This window comes from Myotis yumanensis, unplaced genomic scaffold (assembly GCF_028538775.1).
Source record: "Myotis yumanensis isolate MYYU_CA2020_CCGP unplaced genomic scaffold, mMyoYum1.0.hap1 SCAF_6, whole genome shotgun sequence".
NCBI classification, from domain to species: Eukaryota; Metazoa; Chordata; class Mammalia; order Chiroptera; family Vespertilionidae; genus Myotis; species Myotis yumanensis.
Genome location: NW_027223757.1, coordinates 30,806,194 through 30,828,049, shown reverse-complemented (window position 1 = coordinate 30,828,049; position 21,856 = coordinate 30,806,194). Strand labels below are relative to the sequence as shown.

The window sequence follows — 21,856 nt, the reverse complement described above, 5'->3', positions numbered from 1 at the left end:
ATTGATTGGGTTACCGATGACATCAAAGAAGAAATTAAAAACATCCTGGACACTAATGACAATGAAAACACAACAATCCAAAACCTCTGGGACACAATGAAAGCAGTCCTGAGAGGGAAGTTTATAGCTCTACAGGCCTATCTCAAAAAACAAGAAAAAATGGTAGTCAATCATCTAACTCTACAACTCAAAGAATTAGAAAGAGAGCAACAAGAAAACCCCAGAGTGAGCAGAAGGAAGGAGATAATAAAGATTAGAGCAGAAATCAATGAAATAGAGACCAAAAAAACAATACAGAAAATCAATGAAACCAAGAGCTGGTTCTTTGAAAGGATAAACAAGATTGACAAACCCCTAGCCAGGCTCACCAAGAAGCAAAGAGAGAGGTCCCAAATAAACCAAATCAGAAATGATAGAGGCGAAATAACAACAGACCCCACAGAAATACAAATGATTGTTAAACAATACTACGGGCAACTCTACTCCAACAAACTAGACAACCTGGAGGAAATGGACAAATTCCTAGAAAAATACAACATTCCAAAACTCAATCAGGAAGAATCTAAAAACCTCAATAGGCCAATAACTATGGAAGAAATTGAAGCAGTCATCAGAAAGCTTCCAGCAAACAAAAGCCCAGGGCCAGATGGCTTCACAGGGGAGTTCTACCAAACATTCAAGGAAGAACTAAAACCTACCCTCCTCAGACTACCACAAAAAATTCAAGAGGAAGGAACGCTTCCAAGCTCATTCTATGAAGCCAGCATCACCCTAATACCAAAACCAGGTAAAGACATCACAATGAAAGAGAATTACAGGCCAATATCCCTCATGAACATAGATGCCAAAATCCTCAACAAAATCTTAGCAAATCGGATCCAGCAGTACATCAGAAGAATCATACACCATGACCAAGTAGGATTTATCCCAGAGATGCAAGGATGGTACAACATCCGTAAATCAATAAATGTGATACATCACATAAACAAATTGAAAGAAAAAAAACCACATGGTCATATCAATTGATGCAGAAAAAGCATTCGACAAAATCCAACACCCATTTTTGATAAAAACTCTCAGAAAGGTGGGAATAGAAGGATCATACCTCAACATAATAAAAGCCATATATGACAGGCCCACAGCCAACATCATACTCAATGGACAAAAACTAACACCATTTCCCCTAAGAACAGGAACAAGACAGGGATGCCCACTCTCACCACTCCTGTTCAACATAGTACTGGAAGTATTAGCCATTGCAATTAGGCAAGAAGAAGAAATAAAAGGCATCCAAATTGGAAAAGAGGAAGTAAAACTGTCCTTATTTGCAGATGACATGATATTATACATACAAAACCCTAGAGACTCCATCCAAAAGCTACTAGACTTAATACATGAATTTGGCAATGTAGCAGGATACAAAATTAACCCCAAGAAATCTGAGGCATTTCTATACACCAATAGTGAACTTTCAGAAAGGGAGATCAGAAAAACAATCCCATTTACCATCGCACCAAAAAAATTAAGATACCTAGGAATAAACTTAACTAAAGAGGTTAAAGACCTCTACTCAGAAAACTACAGGACGTTGAAAAAAGAGATAGAGGAAGACATAAACAGATGGAAGAACATACCATGTTCTTGGATTGGTAGAATCAACATCATTAAAATGTCCATATTACCCAAAGCAATCTATACATTCAACGCACTTCCCATTAAAATACCAATGGCCTTCTTCAAAGATCTAGAACGAACTCTCCAAAAATTCATCTGGAATAAAAAAAGACCCCGAATAGCTGCAATGATCCTGAGAAAGAACAAAGTAGGTGGGATCTCAATGCCAGATATCAAGCTGTATTACAAAGCCACTGTTCTCAAAACTGCCTGGTACTGGCACAAGAACAGACATATAGATCAGTGGAATAGAATAGAGAGTCCAGAAATTAGCCCGAACCAATATGCTCAATTAATTTTTGACAAAGGAGGCATGAACATACAATGGAGCCAAGATAGTCTCTTCAATAAATGGTGTTGGGAAAATTGGACAGACATATGCAAGAAAATGAAACTAGACCACCAACTTACACCATACACAAGAATAAACTCAAAATGGATAAAGGACTTAAATGTACGACAGGAAACCATAAAAATTCTAGAAGAATACAAAGGCAACAAAATCTCAGACATATGCCAAAACAATTTCTTCACTGATACAGCTCCTAGGGCAGTTGAAACTAAAGAGAAACTGAACAAATGGGACTACATCAAAATAAAAAGCTTCTGCACAGCAAAAGAAACCATCAACAAAACAACAAGAAAACCCACCTCGTGGGAAAACATATTTGCCAACGTCATATCTGATAAGGGCTTAATCTCCAAAATTTATAGGGAACTCATACAACTTAACAAAAAGAAGATAAACAATCCAATCAAAAAATGGGCAAAGGATCTAAATAGACACCTTTCAAAAGAGGACATTCAGAAAGCCAAGAGACATATGAAAACATGCTCAAAGTCACTAATCATCCGAGAGATGCAAATCAAAACAACAATGAGGTACCATCTCACACCTGTCAGAATGGCCATCATCAACAAATCAACAAACGACAAGTGCTGGAGAGGATGTGGAGAAAAAGGAACACTTGTGCACTGCTGGTGGGAATGCAGACTGGTGCAGCCACTATGGAAGGCAGTATGGAGGTTCCTCAAAAAATTGGAAATGGAACTCCCATTTGACCCTGTGATCCCACTTCTAGGAATATATCCCAAGAAACCAGAAACACCAATCAGAAAGGATATATGCACCCAGATGTTCATAGCAGCACAATTCACCATAGCTAAGATCTGGAAACAGCCTAAGTGCCCATCAGTAGATGAATGGATTAGAAAACTGTGGTACATCTACACGATGGAATACTATGCTGCTGTTAAAAAGAAGGAACTCCTACCATTTGCAACATCATGGATGGAACTGGAGAGCATTATGCTAAGTGAAACAAGCCAGTCAATGAAGGAAAAATACCACATGATCTCACTCATTCATGGATAATAAAGACCATTACAAACTTTTGAACAATAATAGATACAGAGGCAGAGCTGCCTCAAACTGATTGTCAAACTGCAGTGGGAAGGCCAGAGAGAGTTGGGGGGCAGGAGGGAGGGGAGTAAGAGATCAACCGAAGGACTTGTATGCATGCATATAAGCATAACTAATGGACATAAGACACTGGGGGGTAAGGGAGGGTAGGGGTTTGTCAAGGGCGGGGGGGAAAAAAGGACACTTATGTAATACCCTTTGTAATACTTTAAGCGAAAAATAAAAAAAAATAAAAAAAATAAAAAAAAACTAAGAAAAAGCTTTTCTGAGAGTGGATCCTACATGGATGAGCTAATAGTCAAAAGTTTAAAGCACATTTATGTAGAGTTTTGCCAAGTATTTTATTTAAAGAGCAAGAAAAACAGGCAAGTAATCATTACCATCAGAGTTTTGCCTGTTCTTCCGATAGGATATTTAAAGGAATGATTTTTTGAACTATATTTTCAATTCAGATAATGTTGCATGTACAGCTGTAACTGACTTAGGGAGAACTGAGGAATGAAATTAGGTAATTTCTTGCAATCAAGACGAATTCAAAAGAGGAAAAGTTTCATCCACCTGTTGTTTGGCAATTCTACTAAAGAGAATGCTAGGAAACATTTCAGAGAGAAACAATTACCTAGAGGACAAAATCACTCTAGCAATCAACCTTCTGGTCTTTTCTGCTTATTAATAAAATAAATCTGTTTTCAAACCCTAGGTGGTAAAACTTAAATGGTTCACCACCAAAGAATTTTAAAGTATATCCTGTGAAAATGAGATGTGAGTGAAAAGGTTAAAGTTCACAGTAACAAAGTAGACTAGTAATTTTTCATATGTACAATCAGTTTACTTTCAATAAAATGAGAACTTTTAAGCTAAGTTATGGAAATTCTTGATAAAGCTCTTCACAACTTTTTATGACTAAAACATCTACACTTTCTCAATCACTTTCCTTTTTAATTTTCTCTTTGCTTATTTTATTTCCCTATAATTATACTACTCTGTTCCAAAAATAATCTTTTATTTACTCTTACTGTATTTTTTCTCTCACTTTTATTTAAAAATTTCTCAAAAATGATTACAATTTGATAATTATTGTCAATCATCCTGACCCAATATTTATTGGTCTCCTCTTTTCACTAGAGTCAGACATTTAGTCCATAGTACATTTGAAAAGAAGGGAATAGGAGACAAAACTACTCAACTTGCTCATGGTTTGGGAGAAGGGAGAAATTAACTGCTTGAGCTAAAATAATATTTTGAGTCAACCTATGACTTTCTAATATTCTGCTGTTATTTCAATTTATACCAATATTTTCCCTCAGAAGTCAGTCAACAAAAATATATTAAGTGGTTATAACATAATAAGTGCTGTAGATATATTGAGAACACAATGGTAATCATGACAGAGTACACTTGTATTTAACACAGTGATAAGTTAAGGATATACATCTCCTTTTTTATCATTTGAAAACTAAGTTATTTGGAGTTTTCTTCTTGATGTTGACCATGTTCATAACTTACGGTGACGACATAAAACATATTTTGTTTAACTATCATGAAGACTTCATTATTCAGTGCCTCTAACACTTCATTTCTCACCATTACTCTTTGGAGAGTTTGTGAATTTTTGTTTTGTTTTTAAGAGGTGGCAAGTTATGTGTGAACATTTCAAGTTTCCTAGCCTCCTTCTAAGATCATTTTGTATTCACTGCAATCTCTTGATGAAATGCATTTGTTATCCATGTGCACTACACATCTGTTTGTGTACCTGAGGTGTGTTAGTGAAAATTATCCTCAGTTGATCACCCTGCCTGTCTCTCCAGCCCCAGCCTGTCTCCTTCCAGACACCCCACGTCCACGCCACATGGAAATTTTCTCTCCAGCAGGGCAGAGGAGATGCATCACTGGCTGACAAGCTGGTCTGAAAATGTGATGTTCTGAATCGTGGATATTCAGACTATAATACTAGATGGGCCAAAATTATCCTTCCAAGATTAATAAGGAAAGGGACCATTTTGGATAACCCAGTAGCAGTTAAAATTTTCTTTGGTGCCAATGACGATGCACTAAAAAGTAGAGTAAAAATGAGAATCCCAAGCAGCACACCCCACTGGTTGGCAAATTTAAAGAGCATGGTGCAGTACCTTAAACCCTCATACCTCTGAGAGCAGGATCCTTCTCACCATGCTGCCCCCTCTCTGTGGAGCAGCTTAGGAAAAGGAGTGCCTCATGCAAGGTTGCAAGTTAAATCACCTGAACTTGGTTGTTGGTGAATACACTAGCACCTGATTATAGGTAACCCCAGACTGTGGGACTGACGTGCTTGATCTATAGGCCCTGATGCAGGAGGTGATCAAGACTTTTCATCTTGTCAGATAGACTACATTTATCACCAAAGGGAAATGAGTTTTTGTTCTCATATCTCTGGCCATTGGTAGAGAAGAAAGCCTCCTTCCTGCTGCTACTGCTCCCTTACTGGCATAGCAGAAGCAAAGCCAGAGCTGTCTTCTCAGAGATGGAGACCATTAGGCACAGAAAAGGAAGGCTGTTAATTTATGGAACAAGATAACACCCATGCATCAAAACCCAAGATAACTGATCAAAGAATATGTCTTTATCAAGCTTAAACCTTTGCGCATGACCCTGGAACAATAAACACTGACATTTGCTACCAAGATTAATGAAAGCATTATAATTGTTCAGGGAAGCTTGGTACCTAGGTATGTTGTTTTGATATTAAATATTGATTGATTGATGCAGGTGTCACCAGTGTCACAGCTACAAAGTACATCTGGAGCAGCTTGTGGATTATAAATGGAGAAAGGAAAAAACAGAACAAATTATCCTCATCCTTTCTTGCCATTTGGAACAACATGGATAGACCTTGAGAATATTATGCTAAGTGAAATAAGTCAGTCAGAAAAGGCTAAGAACCAAATGATTTCACTCATATGTGGGATGTAAAACTGAAGCTAATGAACACAAACAGCAATGTGGTGGTTGTCAGAGGGAAGAGGGTGGGGGGAGAAGGAGGTTCTAATACATGGTGACAGGAAAAGATTTGACTTTGGGTGGTAGACACATGGTGCAATATACAGACCTTGTAACATAGAAAACCATACCTAAAACCTATATGATCGTGTTGACCAATGTCACCCCAGTGAAATTAATTTTTTAAAATTATCCTTAGTTGATGGGAAGTGAAAGTAGTGTCATTCTTTTCTTGGTCTAAATCAGGGGTGGGCAACCCCTGGCACGCATGCCAAACATGGCACGCCAGTAACTTTTGCTGGCACGCAAAACCCTCTCTTATAATCTTTCATTTACAATTTTTTTCTTAATATCAACTTTTTTATTTTTCAGATAAATTCAGTGTAGGTGCATCTCAGATAAATAAATAATTTTACATAACAAGTTATCTTAAAGACCATAGGCATGGATTGACAAGAGAGGGGAAGAGCAATTTCTATGCCTCTGCCTTAACTCTCCCTGCCTTCCTAGATCTGACCAGTGTTTTGGTTTCATCCACATATGCTTGTGAATCTTTGTTTTCAGTGATGAATTTTGTTAAGTCTCGTAATAGGAGTAGCCTGCCGGATGAAAGTAGTAGCTCGTGCATATCTCTGAAGGTCACTAAATATAAACCTGATGTAAAATCTCTGTCATCAGTGATGCAGCAGCAAAAGTCCCACTGATAATATCAAACAGAGTCATAAATTTTTCTGTCGGACTATCAGTGTACATGTATACATTTAAAAATAAATGTATTTTTCATCATCATATACTGTGTTTTTGTTGCTTGAATGAATTTTATTATTTCTTCAAGGTTCTTCACATATGTACACCTTAAGAGATATCAAGTAGGCGTAACATGTTCTCAAAAAATTAGGGTTGGCACGCAGAAGAATTTTGAGTCAGAGATTTTGCTGGTTTTGGCACGCACTCACAAAAAGGTTGCCCACCCCTGGTCTAAATGCTCCCCAGCAGATGTTTTATTATAATTTTATATTTCATAAAATTTAAGTGTGTCATCACATTGAGGTTATTTCTAGTTAAACCAGGATTATGTCTCTTCAGCCATTATAACCAGAGCTAATCAGAAGTTCTACTTTTTAAATTATTGAAAGTGAGTTCTTACTCAAAAATCAATTTTGCTTCAGGTCACATATTAGGATAGTACTCTTTTTTTAGATCATTCTATAGCTAACGTTCAGTTTATTAAAAGAACAACCAGGCTGTGGGCTAGAAAGAATAAACCATAAAAAGCTTGTAAAGGTCCACCCTAACTGGTTTGGCTCAGTGGATAGAGCGTCGGCCTGCGGACTGAAGGGTCCCAGGTTCGATTCTGGTCAAAGGCATGTGCCTTGGTTGTGGGCACATCCCTAGTAGGGGGTGTGCAGAAGGCAGCTGATCGATGTTTCTATCTCTCTATCCCGCTCCCTTCCTCTCTGTAAAAAATCAATAAAATATATATTTTTTAAAAAGCTTGTAAAGGTCCTATGAAGAAAACCAAGTTTAATAAACTTTAAATTTATGACATTGGGATGCTACAGTCCATCTTTTATTTTAAAAGAGAAAAATTGAAATTATTAAAGTTGCAAAACCCATAGGACAAGAACAGAAGAAAAAATGTCAGTTCTTTCTTAAAATAGAAGTAGAAAGAAACTCCATCACTTTATATCACTCCATATAATTTGTATTTCACATTTATCTTCCCAAGGGCTCTAATATATAATTTGTTTTGTGCATGAAAGCATTTCTGACAGTGAAGTCTGAAATTAATCTTGCTGCCTTAGGTCTAGATTGTGGTCCCAGGTTAGTCCTAAGAACAAATGTGCAAATGAGAGTGCTGATTTTATTTTCTTCAACACACTCTATTTTCCCAATTTGTATAACTGTAATTCTCCAGTAGTTTGTAGTCTGGTACTTTACTTACTATCTGAAAATAGATTACTAGGAGCCCCCTGTCTAGGTTTGGACCAGTGTCTATTTCTCATAAAACCCTCTTCTAAGGTATTATACTCAACCTCCCACTTTCATTCCTATACCTCAAGCCCAGACTAGAATCCTTCCTTGGGTGGACTGAGGGCTTGAATTAAAATCACAGGGTTACCTCTTACTCAGCTTCAACTCGAGCCATGCCAGTGCATGATGTTTGGAATAAAGCAGGGAAAGGTTGATCTGGAGCAGATAGTCCCAAACATGAATGCATTAACACAACATCTGCATAGACATTTGGCATCCAAACAAGCATGACCTTTAAAAGAGCAGATTATCTTCTGGACAGCAAAAGAGACCATCAACAAAACAACAAGAAAACCCACTGCATTGAAGAATATATTTGCCAATGTTATCTCCGATAAGGGTTTAATCTCCAAAATTTAGAGGGAACTCATACAACTTAACAAAAGGAAGATAAACAATCCAATCAAAAAATGGGCAAAGGACCTAAATAGACACTTCTCAAAAGATAACATACAGGAGGCCAAGAGACCCATGAAAAGATGCTCAAAGTCACTAATCATCCAAGAGATGCAAATCAAAACAACAATGACCTCTCACACCTGTCAGAATGGCTATCATCAAACAACAAGAGCTGGCAAGGATGTGGAGAAAAAGGAACCCTCATGCACTGCTGGTGTGAATGCAGACTGGTGCAGCCACTGTGGAAAACAGTGTGGAGTTTCCTCAAAAAGTTAAAAATGGAACTCCCATTTGTCCCAGTGATCCCACTTCTAGGAATATATCCCAAGAAATCAGAAACACCAATCAGAAAGGACATATGCAGCCTTATGTTCATAGCAGCACAATTTACAATAGCTAAGATTTGGAAACAGCCTAAGTGCCCATCAGCAGATGAGTGGATTAAAAAACAGTGGTACATCTACACAGTGGAATACTATGCTGCTAAAAAGAGGACCTTTTACCATTTGCAACAGCATGGATGGAACTGGAGAGCATTATGCTAAGCAAAATAAGCCAGTCAGAGAAAGATAAATATCACATGATCTCGCTCATTTGTGGAATATGATGAACAACATAGACTAATGAACAAAAATGAATTCAGAGACACAGAAGCACCTAACGGACTATCAAACCTCAGAGGGAAAGCAGGGGGTGGCGGGGGGAGGGGAGATGTAAGAGATCAATCAAAGGACTTGTATGCATGTATATCAGCATAATCAATGGACATAGACACTGGGGTGGTGGCAGCTTGTTCTGGGGGGTGGGAGTGGTCGGGAGGGACCAATGGGGGGGAAATGGAGACATATGTAACACTTTAAACAATAAAAAAAAGAAATTTTAAAAAGAGCAGATTATTTTTTTAATATACAAAAAGTAGATAATTGGGGTCAATATCAATAAGGATTAGTCATGTTGATAGTATTTAGTAAACCTTGTTATGATACAATGAGAATCACTTCACCTCTGTGGTCTTATTCCAGTCAAATCATTAGAAAAAACATCAGACAAATCCTAGTTGAATAAAATTCTACAAAATACCTGACTGGTACTCCTCAAAGCTGTCAAGGTCATCACATATAAAGAAAGTCTGAGAAACTGTCACAACCTAGAGGAGCCTATGGAGACATGACAGCTAAATGTAATGTGTATCCTAGAACAGAAAATGGATATTAGCTAAAAACTTTAAAAATATGAATAAAATATGGACTTTGGTTAATAGTAATGTGTCAATATTGATTCATTAATCATAACAAAATGTGAGATACTAAATGCTGGGTAGTGGGAACTATCTGTACTATTAACAAATTTTCTATAAATCTGTTCTAAAAACTGTTCTAAAAAGTAAAGTTTATCAAAATAATACCCAAAAGGGAAGAATTCTGTAAGCCTGCTATGAAAATAAATTATCATCTATGACCTATAAAGAATAATACTTATATAACTTATAACTATGAGGAAGTGGTCTTTCATAGTAATATTTCTTAGCTATAACTTTGCCTTAAAATGTATTTACAAGGCAAGGATTAGAAATGGCCAAGCTGAAATTGCAATATACTAATATATATATATTTTTTAAAACATTTAATGTGTAAGTGAAAAAAAATCCAGTGAAAACAAAGATCCAATATAAGTAATGATAACTGGTAAAATGATGAAATCAATGTTATAAAAATGTCACTCATAAGTTATCTGGCTTAGAATAGTTGCAAATATGTCAATATCAAATTTTAATATGCTATAAAATTTCTGAAACATAAATTTAGGAACATTACACATATAAAAAATATAGACATTGAGCTTTATAGAAAATAAAAGAGAACCAAATTTAACAACACATTTTAATAGTATCCTAGAGGAAGGAAATGAAATTTAACTTGTGCAAACTACTTTCAGAACATATCAAGCAGAAAGAGAATCTAAAGTTTTTAAGATTAAAAAGTAACTCAGCCTATTTTATCTTATTCTATGCTAGCTGCTGTGAGTTGTCAGAGAAAGGCACTGTGGGAATACTAGTACATGTCAGTTCTTGTTACTCCACTGGGTTGGGACTAGGAAATCATATGTTGGAACAATGGTCTAAAGGTCAGACACAGAAGGCTCCCTTATTTGGTTGCTTCCTGTCTTTTGCTGCATTTGGAAATTTACAGACTTGAGGCCAAATACGTAATGCTTCAGAAATAAAAGACAGCTCAGAGTCCATTCAGTAATGTGACTAAAATTTTTGCTAACATGTATTGGTTTAATGGCATGCAGGAGAATTCTGTTAAGTATTTAAATTCCATTACCTCCATTCAAGGTTGCAGTAGACCTGATGGTGGGTACTAGTATTGTGCTTCTTTACAAAATGGTTACAGAACTTCTTCAAGGTCTTTTAGCGTGAGTGGGGAAGCTGGAGCCAGAATTCAAGTATTTCTAATTCTGATGGCTGCTAATAAAAAAACTATTTTCTATTAGAGCAGTTATTTGATCTAATTTAATAGTCAATTTAGAAAATTAGTTAAAAGATATAATTATGCCTTCTAAAAATTTACTAAACCAATTAATTATTTTGGTATATAATATATACACTTTCCTTATTGCTCAGAAAACATGAAAGAACTATAATTTATCTTAAAGGAAAACTTATAGATTTTTTTCTTTCAAATATTTTTGAGCTATTGATTCTAGAGGAGATAGAAGCAAGTAATCTAAACCAAAAATTAAGCAAGACAGGATCTCTAAATCTTTAATACTGACTTCCTCACCTCCTTTGACAAGATAAGCCCCATGGGGAGGCATTAAAACTATAACTATTTTCTTTAATCTTAAAAAATGGAGGTAAGCCTACTGATCCATCAATTCTTAAAAAGCAATAACAACATAGCATGACTTAAAACCATGCAGACTAATAAATCTTCTAATACAACAATCTCTTCCTGCTCCTGTTAGGTGGTTTTAAAATTTCTGATTGACTACTTCTGGTTAAAAGATCCTCACTGACTTAAGAAAAATCAATTATATTGTTGAATAGATCCTCACAATTGCCAACATTTATTGAATGTTTCTGTCAGGCACTAAACTGGCCAGATTTATTTAGTGTCAAATATGTACTGAATACCTACTAAGTTCCAGACAGTTATAGGGGTACTAAGGATTCAGCAATGAGCTAAATAGAGGCCCTAGACTTATCAGGCTTCTATTTTATCATTTAATCAACAGAATACTTACAAGATGGGTACGATATTTGGTAACATTATTTGTCTTCCTTTTATAAATGAGGAAGGAGGGTTAGAGGTTTTTTTCAAAGCCACAGCTATTATAACATACTAGAGGTCCAATGCACGAAATCGTGCAAGGGGCTCGGCCCTCACAACCACGGCCACTTGCCTCGGCCCTTGCAGCCCTGGCTTTGTCCGGAAGGACGTTTGGAAGGTTGTCTGGAAGGACATCCAGAAGGTCGTTCGGCTATCCAATCTAATTAGCATATTATGCTTTTATTATTATAGATGTGTGTGTATAAACCAGTGTTCCAGTATGTTCTGTTAAATGTAACAGTATATTTTCAAATCCCAACATAACTCATTATCTTTAGGGGAGACATTAGGCACTTCTTATCCCACTAGGAGGATAAACCATTCATTTATTAGTTTCCTTGTAATATGAAATAAAGGTTATAATAAAATAAACTTTTCAAATAAAGATTTGAAAACTCCAGTTTGTGATATTTTTTAAAAAATTTCAATGAGCCAGAAGAGGGTATTTTGGATTTATGAGATGAATTCTGCATTTATTTTTATGTGTATTGTATTGTTTTACTTTTACTATTTACCATTTTGGAGAAAAACCAACTTCTATAAAGTAAACCAACTTCTATAAAGTAAAATGCTTCTGTTTTTAATATATTGCTCCTCAAGGTTCTTGGATAATATAATAAATCCAACCATGAAACATCGCCTATCTAAATATATAAAAGGCTAACATGCAAAGTGTCCCCTCAGGAGTTCGACCAGGAGACTGGGAGTTCGATCGCTCATTATGATGTGTGCTGACCACCAGGAGGTGGTGCAGAACAAAGGAAGGCCTTGGCCACCAGCCGGGAGCCAGGAAATGAAGGCCCTGGCTGGGAGCCGGAAGGCTGCGATCGACTCTGATCACTGGCCAGGCCTAGGGACCCTACCTGTGCATGAATTTTGTGCACTGGGCCTCTAGTATAGGTATATTCACACAAATAGAGACAGACTTTCCTAAAGCTTTTTGAATGGATGACATTCAGAGAAAAGTAGAGGTTATAATAAGTATCTGCTACAAATCTCAGAAAACAAAAGAGATGATGCTAGCAGAGGGTACTTATGTCTTTTAATGGTGCCATTGCAAAAGCTTCACCGTGATTCCTCAATAGTTTTAAAAACAAGACCATAAAATGACTACAAGCCAAATTCTTATTTTTAAAAAAGTAAATTACAAATGCAAGTACTGTCGTTCTGTTTCTACCTCTGTAATAGACAGCCCCTAAGATCATTCTGCATTCTGGTATTCAATGTCTTGTGCATTCCCCTCCCCTCGTGCTAATGGACCTAGTGATATGCTTCTAATGACAAAAGCAATGGGATATCACTTCCATGATTATATTATAAATAAACCATGACCTCTCCCTCTCTGTCTCCCTCCCTCGCTCTACTATCTTACATTTCTCTCTCTCTCTCTCTCTCTATCTCTCTCCCTCCCTCCCTCCCTCCCTCCCTCCCTCTCTTCCTCTTGCTATATTGCTCTAGAGAAGTCAGATGTCATGTGAGCTATCCATATGGAAGGCCCATGTGGCAATAAGTTATCACCAGCAAGAACCTGATCTGGCAACAGCAAATTGAGTGAGTTCAAAAGCAGATTCTCCCCAAGTTCAGCCTTGAGGTAACAAGATCTCAGACAGATGAAAACTATTTGCATTTTACAAGTCTATCTCTGCAGAACATCTGGCTCAGCAAACACCTTTCCCTCTTCACAGAAAACTCAAGACATAAAGCCTTGGGGATACAATTATAAACATCTCTAAACCTGTAACATACTTAATGAACTTAAGATTATCTTTTTAAAACTATAAGCAAGCTTCATTAAGTGATTTCATAACAATACTAAAATTTCCCAATAAGATGTAGTGAAATTCCCAAAATCAGTAAATTGTTTTAATTATTTTTTCAAATTATAAAAGGAAGTTTCTTTAGAAAGACACAGAGGTAGAAAAGGTGAGCCAGCTAGGCTGCATGGGCTCAGAAAAGGAGTTATAGAGGCAAAAGAAGGGCACTTGGAGCTTAGGAAAGGAAAGGCAGAGAAGGCAAAGGAGAGGAAGGAAAGCCTGGGCCTGCTGCAGAGAGAGAAAGAACGTGCCTAACAATTTTAATATTCTATTTTATGTTGGCAAAACATGCATGCAAGCTACTCTTCTGTACTTTGTTAATGAGACCATTTTGCAATTCCAGCTCCCTTGAGTTTTTAGTTAGGTTTGCAATCCCCATAGGCATTGACTAGAGTGAATTTTAATTACTATACGATGTGCTTCATTTGCTAAGCAAGGAAGAGAAAATATACCTGTTTATCTCTTCATTAGAGATGAATGTCAAACCCAGAAGCCTTTTAGGTCATACTCCCTAGTTACTGATTCACTTAAATGAAGGCATGAGTAATTTTTGAGGCCAGTCTTTGGTTTGCTCTGACCTTAGGAGGTGAAAGAATTGAGAAGGAGAGTAAAAGTAAATAACCTTTCTCAATGATTGATTTACCCAGGGTTTTAGCTATAACCTGTGAAAGGTTGACAATTACACTAGAGAAATAGTTAAGAATTTCCATTTACAATAGCATCAAAAAATAAAATATTTAAAAATAAATTTAACAAAACAATTGCAATGCATGTATACCAAAAACATTATTCACAGATATTAAGGAAGATTTAAATGGACAGACATCCCATGTTCATGGATTGAAATATTTCATATTGTTAAATAGCAATACTCCCTAAAAGGATCTAGAGATTAAATGCAATGCCTATCAAAACACCAACTGTCTTTTTGGGGCAGAAATTTACAAGCTAATCTTGAAATTTATATGAAAAATCAAGAGATCCAAATAACCAAAACAATATAGAAAGGCAGGATGATTCAAACTTTCCTATTTCAAAATTTACTAAAAAGCCGCCATAATCACAACAGTGTGGTACTAGCATAAGGCTAAAGATTTAGATCAGTCCAAAATTGAGAGTTCAAAATTAAACCTTTATATTTATGTTCAAGTGATCTCTTACAACAATGCCAAAACAGTTACTTATGAAAAAGATGGTCCTTTCAATAAATAGTGCTGGAATAATTGGATTTCTACATGTAAAAGGAAAAAGTTAAGCCCTTCATCCCCTATACAAAATTAAGTCAAAATGAGTCAGCAACCTAATTGTAAAAGATAAAACTATGAAAATCTTAAAAAAAAACATGGGTGCAAATGCTTATGACCCTGGATTACACTGTTTCTTAGATACGACACCAAAAAACACTAAGTAAAATAAAAAATAAATAAATGGAATGCTAAAAATAATCAATTAAGCAAGCGGATAGGAAGTAATATATATATGACAGGTTATTTCAAAGGGAAAATGATAGTCCTTTCAATAGTTCTGGAATAATTGGATAATCTTAATACAAGAAAACTATATTCATTCACCTTTACCTTACAACATATATGAAAATTAACTCCAGCTATGTAATTAATCATGTATCTAAAAATAAAGGCAAATATTATAAAACTTCTGCAGAAATGTTTATGCCCTTGGAGTGGATACAACTATCTTTGATAGAACACAAAGAGTATAAACTGTAAAATAAAAAAATTGATAACTGGACTTTGGAAGTTTAAAACATTGCATCTTCTAAAATACTATTGCCGAAACCGGTTTGGCTCAGTGGATAGAGCGTCCGCCTGCGGACTGAAAGGTCCCAGGTTTGATTCCAGTCAAGGGCATGTACCTTGGTTGCGGGCACATCCCCAGTGGGGGGTGTGCAGGAGGCAGCTGATCGATGTTTCTCTCTCATCGATGTTTCTAACTCTCTATCCCTCTCCCTTCCTCTCTGTAAAAAATCAATAAAATATATTTAAATAAATAAATAAATAAATAAAATACTATGAACAAAATTGAATCTTGAGACACATGTTGAGAGAAATATACAGATACATATACAGGGGGCAAAAGTAGGTTTACAGTTGTGAGTACATGAAACAGTTTATTCTTGTATTATTTATTAATTATTACATTGTTTATTATTATTAAGCTACTTTTACCTACCCCTGTATATTATAAATGATATGGGCCCAGAATTTATAAAGAACTTTTACTACTTCATATTAAGACAAGCAACCTAATAACAAAATGGACATAGATGTGTACAAGGGATTTTACCAAAAAAAATATATTAAAGTGGCAAATAAGCACATAAAAATATTCAATATTATTAGTAATTAGGAAAAGGCAAATTAAAAACACAAAGTGATGCCTCCAAACGCCCACTAGCATAGCTAAAAGTAAAAAGACTCACACTATCTTGGTAGAGATGTGGAGGAATTAAAACTCGCATACACTGCTGGTGCTACTGTAAAACTATATCGTCACTTTGGAAAATAGTCCATCAGATTCTTATAAAGTTTAACTTATAACGTTAAATATACAACTACCCTGTGGTGCTTAATCTCTAGAAATTTCTTAAAGAAAATTAAATATGTGTCATTGCAAAGACTTATACATGAATGTCCCTGCCATGAAATACTACTCAACAATAAAGAAGCTACTGATACATACAACAGCATAGATGTGTCTTGAAAGCATTTTTCCAATTAAAAAAAAAACCTCAGACATAAAAGACTACATTCTATGTGATTCTCTACGTATGAAATTCTAGAAAAGGCAAAAGTGTAATAATAACAGAAAGCAAATCACAGGTTGCCTATGGCCAGGGGTTAGAGAGGGGTGATTGCCAAGGGCACTAGGAACATTCTGCAAAGACAGAAATGTTCTATATCATGATTTTTCTGCATCACTATATAGTTACCAAAACTCATCAAGTTATATACTTAAAATTGGTGAATTTCAATAAGGCTGATTTAAAAGTACATACAAACTCCTTGATCCATCCCAATATTGAATCAGAATCTAAAGGAGGTGAGGCCCAGGAAGCTGACATTTTTTAAAACCTCCCTAGGTTTATGATATAGACAGATAAGCAGCTATGAAGCAACTCAGCCACCAGTGCCCAATTCTGGCAATAGCAAGATATAGGAGTTGATCAGCCCTGGGCAACTCTAGACTCAGAGATGACTGAAGCTAAATCTGTCACAAGTTTAACGCTTCCCACACTGCACCTCGATTCTTCTGAAACGTGGCACATACATGAGTATGTTTTCAGAGGGCAGGTCGGTAGCCCTGTTTGGGCATCAGGAGAAGACAGAAAGCAGAATTGCAAATAGTGTTTATTACTATTACTGCTGCTGTTATTATTATTGTTATTTACTAATCTCAGATGTACCTTTACTTTAAAACAAAAATCTTAAAGGTATATAAATTTCAAGAAATACAAAAATAAATAAATAAAAAACAGAGGTAAAGGTGGGATGACAAGTTTTCATTTTATCTTCCCTTGCAAATCTGTCCTGTCAGCAATTCATTAAGAGTGAATGCCATCCGAGTGCAAAGCAGGGATGTAGGCGTCCCAGAGTAGTGGTTCTGAAACTTAACTCATCTTTAATGCTTTAAAGGAAAAAGACCAGGAAGAAGATCCAAAGTCCCTCATCAAGAAATTCTATTGATAGCCTGGAATGAGATTCAGAAATCTGCAATTTAAATGCCCCCTCCCTGCAGCTTCTGGTGTGCAGCTTGGTTGGGAATCGACTGACATAGGAATTATGAAAATGTATTAAGATAAATTCCCTGTTGTCTTGGATCAGTCTCAAACACAAACTGGGCTAAATCACAATGACCTCCTTTTTCATCCAAACTGAGCCAATGCAGAAGGCACCTGAAGTCCTTATCTTCAGTGTCTCTAATACTCAAAAGGCAAGTAGAGATCATGCTAGTAGAGTCTCACTTTTCAGATGTCTGTTATTTGAGACATGGAAATATGTGTTGGTATGAAGCAAGGGTTAAACATCACTTAATTGAATGCAAACCATCTGTTACAGATATTGTATTATAGAATTATACCCCTGAAACCTATATGATTTTATTAACCAATGTCACCTCAATAAATTCCATATAAATATAATACAAAAAATCCTTAATTTTTAAAATAATTATTATGGAAATCCTGAGCATTTGTGTGGCTGAGATCTAGGCTCAGAATACCTTTTAATACCCTACAAATACTGTTTATTCTCCAGAGTACCTGAGCTAAATCCCTCTGCTTCCCTAGGATACATTTCTTGTAGGCCTTTTCTAACAGTGCAAGCTTCCATAAAGCGCTTATGAACCCGCCTTTGAAGCAGGAGTCTTTTAAGGAAGGTATGGACTGTCAGCAGGTTAGTAAACACTTTTTGCCCTTGGGAATGTATAGAAAACCAGGTTATGGATCTGTAAGTTGTGAGTATCACATGTCCTAAAATAATCATCAGCTTTGTTAGACTCTTGACTATAATCCACTTTGGGGGATGTCACATTTCACTGAAACTCCACGTTTACTTAATATAACATAACCTTTGCAATTCTGCCTGAAAACTGCAAACCTTAGATATATTTACTCATTTTTTCATAATGAAAACATTGGATCTGAAATAACTAGTTTTCATTCAAAAAATAAGTGTGTGAAATATAACACCATGGTATATCATCTTATGTTATAGTGAATAGGTCACTTTTCCAAATATGTGTTCAGGTCCTGGAAGAAAAAGCTCCCCCAAAAAATTACATTGTAAAAACCAGTATTTTCTTTGTTTAAAATGAAACTATAGCCTTCTTTCCAGATAAAAGCAATTGCTTCATTCCAACCATTTGTTAAATATGTGCTTAATGCTGTTTGTTTCCACTAAAAAAATCATGGTGTTAGGATTTTAATGGATCAAGTTTCAGACGCTGGGGGTGATTTCTCTGCAGTGACAGATAATGGAAAGTGTGGCTAATGGATGAGAAGATAACAGAATTAGGAGAGATGACAGATAAAGCAGCACACACCGATAAGGGATAAGCATTTGAAATGTAAGGACCATGTACTTATAATTGGATTGGCCAGGATATAGTAGGGAGAGGAAATAAAATAGAAAGGTATTGACCTAATTATTTTTATGGGATGTTTATTTTGTACAGTGGAGAAGATGTAGTAATAATTCAATAAAAGGGGCTAAGAAATATATAATTAAATATGGTATAACTATTTGATAGACTTAGTATATCTATATATTTATATCTATATTATATACTTAGTATATCTAATCAAATACTCTTAACAAGGTAGAATGTAAACCTACTATATGGGCTTTCCAAGATGAGGAAACCAGGGAAGAAGCCCAGGATAACAACACTAGGCATAGTACTAAAGCCAGAAAGCTTTCACTCACCGTCAGAGTAAACCATGTGTTTAGGGTAGCAGAGGTCCCCACCAAGGACCGACCACTAACACTCAGCTATGGTTTAAGAGGCAAGGAGGCACTTTGTGATTAGACAAATACAACAATCTGGGAGGTTGGTAAACATTAATTTCATGTTTATAGGTACAGGCTGATTGAAGAGTATCTACCCTTACCACACTAGGTAAAACTTACTGATCCTTGAATATGAAAGCCACCTACTTGAATATGAAGCCACATGCTCTCTCTATGACTCTTCAATCTTTCGGACATATTTACTGAATAGTGACCATATCAAAACACTGTGCTAGGCATGATGGAAAAACAAACAAGTATGTGAAACCTGGTACCTATCATTGAGGTCATAACTTGATATTTACATATATATATATATATATATATATATATATATATATATATATTGTTATAGAATAGCTCTAAATTTGAATCTTATTTCCATTACTAAATTGAGGACTTTGAGGTAATTGTTTACTTCTTTATCTTTCAACCTTTCAAGGTTGTTGTTAGAATGGATATATCATATATTAATATCCTTGTTCATACCAAAACCTTGATAAATAGTAGTTTTTATTATGTGTTCATACACCTAAACTATGCTCACTTTCACTTTCTTCAAATAGAAGAAGGATATAGGAATTAGAACAAGTCTATCAGTGAATTATTAGAATTTTAATAATTATAATTTAGGACTTCAGAGAAATATTACCCATTTATTCCAAATTGGCTTCTATATAAATAGAATTCCATAGATATAGACTGGTGTGCAAACAGAGAATGGTTTCATGGATTCTCATGCTAAAATTAAAAATAAAGAGCTTGAAAAGAATGGCCCTTTACTGAGTTATCATAGAAAACATTTATTACTAGTAGAGAACTAAAGAGAATTCAAAGAAATAGAGAATAATTCGAAATATAAAATAGTTTTCTCACAGAGATAACTTAGTTGGTTTCCCAAAGACAATAACAATAAAATAAATCTCCAAAAGAAAGGGAAAACTGAAGGGAAAGTAAGGGTAATGACATCTCTTAAACTAAACAATAAACTTATCACACAGTATAACTTAGTGATTAAGAGCATGGATTCTGAAGTCAAATTGCCCAGATTCAAATCCCAGCTCTGGTGCTGCAGTTCTTTGTGGCAAGTTCTTTACATCTCTATGCATCAATGTGAGAAAAATATTAGTAACTACCTCATTATATTGTTTTGGTAAGGAAACAGTTAACATATAAAAAGTGCTTATAACAGTGCCTGACATATGGTAAATCCAATCATCATCACAGTCATCACTGCCATCATTATTAAAATTATAACTATAACTATAACTATATATATATAGTGAGCACAATTTTAAGAAGTATCACAAAAGAGGCAATTTCATAGAGCTAAGAAGGAATGTTCTTTTGTATGATTATTAACTTGACTGCAGTTAGTTAACTTACTTGATGACAATACCATGCCAATTTGTCCAAAATCAAAGGTTTGATTTCCTATGTGTCTACTGGCTACATTCCGCGACCTCAGATTAATACACTAGCACTGTATTCAGTGAGTTTTTCTGGTTTTAACAAGGTGACTGACAAGAAATGTAAATTCATAAATAATTTTACCAAAAAATCAATCTGTAGTTACATTCTCATTGATCATAGTTTGGTCATATAGTCTTTATATATTATAAATTCTAGTACTGGAAAAGTACTTAAAGATAATCTGGAGCCATGTCATTAATTTCTGTAAAAACTAAATAGACTTGCTTGGCCCCTGTGGCTCAGTTGGTTAAGCATTGCCCCATGTACCAAGAGGTTGCTGGTCCAATTCCCTATCAGGGCACATGCCTGAGTTGCAGGCTCAATCCCAGTAGAAGGCATGCAGGAGGCAGCTGATAGATGTTTCACTCTCATTGATGTTTCTATCTCTCGCTCCTTCTCCCTTCTTATCTCTCTAAAAATCACTAAAAACATGTAAAAAATAAATAGACTTAGAGACAAAATGTAACTTCACAAGATCACTTTGAAGAAAGAGCAAGAACCCTTAGCCCATGTTTTATTGAGTTTTGCTTTATTTTTCAAATATCCTACATTCATTACATATAGAATGCTTTTGTTATATCTGAGAAATTCCTACTTAAAAATATATTTCTGTAGTTATACTTTATTATTCTATTATAAAGAACTCAGTCCCAATGACAGAATGTGGGACTTTGTTATGATAAAAATGGGAAGCTATGTAATGGTAGTGAGTGTGTAAGGTAAAGATTAACATTAACTGACTTAAATTTTTAAAAGATCACTTTGCCTTAAAAATAGATGGTGGGGAGAAGCAAGGATCACTTAGGAGATTATTTCAATAACCCACATGAGAGATGATGGTGCTTGGATCAGGATGATAGCAACAAGAGTGGCAATAAGTTGTTGAAGTCTGGATATGTTTTGATGGTAACATCAACAACATTTCCTTCTATGTTGGATGTGAAATGTGAGAGGGAAGAAGCATCATGGAGACAAGAAAATATAAATCTTCATTCAGAAAGTTCTAATTTTTTAAATTAAATGTCTCTTATAATCTTCATCATGATTTACTTACCTTTACCTCTTGGAAAAAAGGTTCATCATCATCTACACAATACATTCTTGTGAATCTGGAAGCAGCCAAAATTATGCATTGTATTGTCAAAGAAACTAAACAATGGCTCCTGGCCTCAAAGGAGTTTATCATTTGGTAAACGAAAA

At 35.5% G+C, this 21,856-nt stretch overlaps 1 protein-coding gene and 1 pseudogene across 8 annotated transcripts in view; one reads left to right on the top strand and one right to left on the bottom strand.

The window, feature by feature from the left end:
- LOC139012777 (isoamyl acetate-hydrolyzing esterase 1 homolog pseudogene) overlaps positions 1-5,611 on the top strand; it is a 44,826-nt pseudogene extending 39,215 nt beyond the window's left edge.
- GRM1 (glutamate metabotropic receptor 1) overlaps positions 1-21,856 on the bottom strand; it is a 313,949-nt gene that overhangs the window by 187,167 nt on the left and 104,926 nt on the right. The window lies entirely within an intron of this gene.